This window comes from Curcuma longa, unplaced genomic scaffold, assembly GCF_044706935.1.
Source record: "Curcuma longa cultivar G26 ecotype Majalengka, Jawa Barat unplaced genomic scaffold, ITB_CL_G26_1.1 contig_20517, whole genome shotgun sequence".
NCBI lineage: Eukaryota > Viridiplantae > Streptophyta > Magnoliopsida > Zingiberales > Zingiberaceae > Curcuma > Curcuma longa.
In genome coordinates this window covers 1-4,699 of record NW_027431399.1, presented here as the reverse complement: position 1 = coordinate 4,699, position 4,699 = coordinate 1, and the positions used below count along the sequence as shown (strand labels likewise).

At 35.8% G+C, this 4,699-nt stretch overlaps 1 pseudogene; it reads right to left on the bottom strand.

The window, feature by feature from the left end:
• Positions 1-431: 431 nt before the first annotated feature.
• LOC141817431 (disease resistance protein RGA2-like) lies at positions 432-3,530 on the bottom strand (annotated as a pseudogene).
• Between the last annotated feature and the right edge of the window lie 1,169 nt (positions 3,531-4,699).

Here is a 4,699-nt window from a genome sequence, read left to right as displayed (position 1 = left end):
CATTTGTGTTGCTTATAAGTCATTGCTTCAAACAAAGCATATGGTGCCTTTGATATAGTACATTTTATCAGGACATAAGTACTCTGTTCAATAAAAAGAATTCTAAGTGATTATTTTTTCATAAGAATTTTAAAAACTCTAAGGATTCCATATTTTAAAAATGAGTATACTATAGGACTGAACAATCCTAAATTAGCATATTACTATAAAATGGATGAGTTTGAACACTATCATTTTTCAATAATTAACTAAATTAAATAAAAAATAAACTTTTTTTAGAAAAAGAAATAGGAATTATATTCTATCCCAACAAAGAAGCAATTTAACTATGCAACTATAGAAATACATATAATGATTTTTTTTTTATTTTATTCAATTAAAATGGTTTTCTAACTTACCTTTCGAACCATGTCCGGCTGAATCTGAGGAACCTATATAATATAAACATTTGGAACATTTGAGATGATTGACCAATCTTCGCCTGTCTCCCTTTCGCATCTACTTTCCAGTTGTGGGCAATTGACAATATTCAAAGTTTCCAACATATGTAGATTCTTTAAACCACTTGGCACCTTTCCTAGTTGTCTGCATTCTATAATTTCTAATTCCTTCAAGGATGTGAGGTTTCTGATGCAGCCATTTGGAAGAGATGTCATGTCATCTATATTCTCCACGTTGAGAACAGAAAGAGAAGTCAACCTTCCAACACATGAGAGTATGCTCTCACTACAGCATGATATCTGAAGCTCTTGGATTCTAGGAAACCTCGGCATACTTTTCAATTTAGGACAATTGGAAATCCACAACTTCTGCAATAAAGGAAACAATTGATCGACAACATGAGACTCTGACCATTCCTCTAAATTATCCATCTGATTCAAGCTGAGTACTTGAAGGGAAGGAAAGCCTCCGTAACCATGGAACTCAACACCCATCTGTGTGATGTTAGCCATAGAGTATAAGTACAGCTTCTTAAGAGACTTCAGATTTCCAAACGGAGGAATATGCTCACAAACATGGCAATTTTCAAGGCTAACTTCAATCAAATTTGGCAGCTGCAACTCTATCAACCATGTTGGAAATTGTGGGCTCCCATAATACCGTATGTCTAGCTTCTTTAAGCTTGTCTTGTTGGGACAAAGATCATCCAACATGTCCTTGTCATATATTTCTGAATCATTAAACTCTACGCATAGTTCATTAAGATCTTTATTCTTCAAGATTTTTCTTCCACCACAAGAATAATTCTTAAAATTGTCGGAAAATGTAATTTCCATTTCTCTATGAAGCTTCAAATCCTCAAGCTCTATAATTGAGCAAGCGCCAGTTTTGTCACCACCAATAAAGAAAGATAAACTTTGAAGATTAGTTAGTTGAGATAATCCACATGGCATGTGTGTCAATCCATAATTACCTTCTAAATTAAGATTTCGAAGTTTTTGCATATTCCCTAACTCTTTTGGTAGCTCTCGAAGTTTATAATTGGAACTGAGATTGAGATACCATAAATTGGGGAGAAGGGTTATGGAGTCGGGTAGAATTTCAAAATTATTCTCAGATAAGTTAAGATACCTCAAATTGGGGAGAAGAATTATGGAGTCAGGTAGAACTTCAATACCATTCCAAGATAAGTTGAGGAACCACAAATTGGAGAGAAGGGTTATGGAGTCAGGCAGAATTATAATATCATTCCTTGATAAGTTGAGGTACCTCAAATGTATCAGATTTCCTATTGATGTCGGCACCTCCTTGATGCCACCTTTAGTTAAATTTAACACCCGCAAAAATTTCAATTTTGAGAAGACTTCAAGCAGATTGATATTCAAATGTGAAAATGTATATAGGGGCATAAAGGTACGTAAGTGCAATGGTTTCTTGTCTAAGACCACCTGAGTCATGTTTGGAAACTTTCTTGGATTTATTTGCAAATGATATGTTCGTTTTCCAATATCTTCCACCGAGTCTTGATCAGAATTCCAATATACATCTGTAGATACTGATCGTGCCAGATCATACATCAAATCATGCATCGTGCATTCGGTTACATATTCAAATTTATGGGAAGGTGGCAAGAGAAAGGACCCCATTACTAGATCATTAAAGACAAGGTTGCCATTTGTTTCAGCATCAACATTTCCTTCTGATCGTACGAAACCATTTGCTATCCACAGTGTTATCAGTGCAGCCTTTGCCATTCTATAATTTCTTGGGAATAGAGAAGCAAATGCAAAACACTTCTTTGACCTTGGAGGGAGAGTGTCATAGCTCAACTTCAATACAGCTAACACTCTATCTCTCTCATTTCCCAGTTGCCAGATTTCACTATTCAATACCGAGGACCAGTAAGTTTCCTCTCGACTTCTACGGAGCATGCTACCAAATGATATGGCAGCCAAGGGAACACCACCACATTTCTCAACAATCTTTGCACCAATTTCCATCAAATTTTGATCCACTGCTTGATCTCCAAATGCAGATTGTTGAAACAAGGACAGACAATCATCTCGGGACAACTGTTATATTTGGTGAGTGGTATTGGATGAGCCCATAATCAAAGAGACCTGTTGGCTACGGGTTGTCATCAAAATTTTGCTTCCTCTCGCCCCACATGTTAAAGCTGCTTTCAGTACATTCCACTTTGATTCATTTTCATTCCATACATCATCCAACACGAGCAAAAATTTCTTCCCAGATAATGCTTTTTCTAGGTTCTGTCTCACTAAATCTATTTGTGAAATGTTGACCGGTGCATCAGTGGCCAGTTCTAAAACAGATTTCATTATATTTGCAGGATCAAATTCATCCCCAACAACTGTCCACATTCTCGAACTTGTAAAATGAGCTTTCACCTTCTCATCATTGAAAACCAGCTGAGCAAGTGTGGTCTTCCCTAGGCCACCCATCCCAACGATGGCGATGACCTTCACTGTGCCATGGTTAATGCTTTCATCATCATCAACATCATCATCATCCTCTGTTAACATATCGACAATCTTATTCTTCTCTGGTTCCCTCCCTATCACAACAAAGCTATTGCGGGAGTGGGTCTCTCTATTGTAGAGACTTGGTTCTGGCATGCGGATGTTGCCTTGTGGCAAATTGAGAAGAATAGACTTTTGCAGCAAAATAGAATCCAGACTTTCTTTTATAGCTTTTATCATGCCACCTACCCTATTCTTAAACACAAGTTGATTATCAGAAGAGAAGAAATCACGCACCGGCCTTAAAGAAGTTTTTGATCTCTGCTTCTTTTGGAAGACTTTAGTGTCATAGTAATCCACAACATCCTCGAGATCGTAGGACAAGTATTTGAGCTTCCTCAGCAAGTCCTTCACAGCATCGCCAATAGAAGGGTGGGACTCAACATCTTGGATCACTGCATCAATAATCGTGGACAATTCCTTGAGCTTCTGCATCTTCGTTTTGGTACCAATCATTGCCTTGAGTTTCTTGTCGAGTTGGAGGAGATCTGCCACTTTATCCACCATGAAGCGAGCGGTAGCAGTTAGCAAAGCTGCTTCCATAGCTACGGATATTGCAAAAGTTGTTTGGTGTGGATGTACTGCTTCTGTCTTTCTTTTTGATGATCTCTAATTAATAAGATTGCTTACGAATTCCAGCTCGCTGAATTAAATCTTTTGATTGGGCACGACAAAGGCAACGATGATATTAATGCGTCGAGCCATGCGATTGGCGTGAGGGAGGGAAATACGATGACGGCCACAGATAGCTAAAATTACTATAATTAACTTTCTTTGATGTTACAACACAGATAGCTAAAATTAATATATATATATAAATTTTAACGATTTTATTTTTATTTAAAAGATAAATATTATATATGATAAAATAAGGTGTACAATGTTGACTTTAGTTAGCTACTATATCTGATAAATAAGATGTCCTAAGATGATAAGTTCAAGGAAAATAAAAATTTTGTGTGGAATAAAAGGATAAAAGCTTGTTAGATTTTGATTTTCAATATGAATATGAACGGTTAAAATGTGCATGACCTGTTAATCCTTTAGACCTTAAATTTAAAATTAAAGTTGTCAAACAAAATTATCACAGGGATAACAACAATCAAGTGTTCATAATGATATCATTTTTTAATCCTTCGAAGGTTTTCGCAATTTTAGCTTTGATAAAAGCTACTACAATAATAATTGAAAAAATATTTTTAAGATAAAAAAAAGCAAAGGAGCAATATCTAGATTTTATCTAGATATTTTGAAATAAAAAATCTTGGTAATGCATCTTTTATACTAAGAATTCAAATACACTGAGATTATTCTCAAGGAATTCTTGAATTATTGCAAAGGAGCTACATTGATAAGGTGCTTAAAAGATTTGGTATGCAATATTGCAAATCAGGTAACACCCCGATCGCCAAAAGAGACAAGTTGAGTCTTAAACAATGTCCTAAAAGAAGCCTCGCGACTCAATGTTTTGGTAGTAGGAAGTCCCATGCATACTCAAGTTTGTACATGTCCACATATTACGTATATTGTTGGAAGTGTTGGACAGATATTTGAGCAATCCAAAAATGGAAAAACATCAAAGAGGATAAAGAGATATTTAAAGAGAACTAATGATTACATACTCACATATAAGATGATAGATACTCTTGAGATCATAAGATATTTTAACTTTGATTTCGTGGGATACCAAGATAGCATGAGATCCACTTCAGGCTATG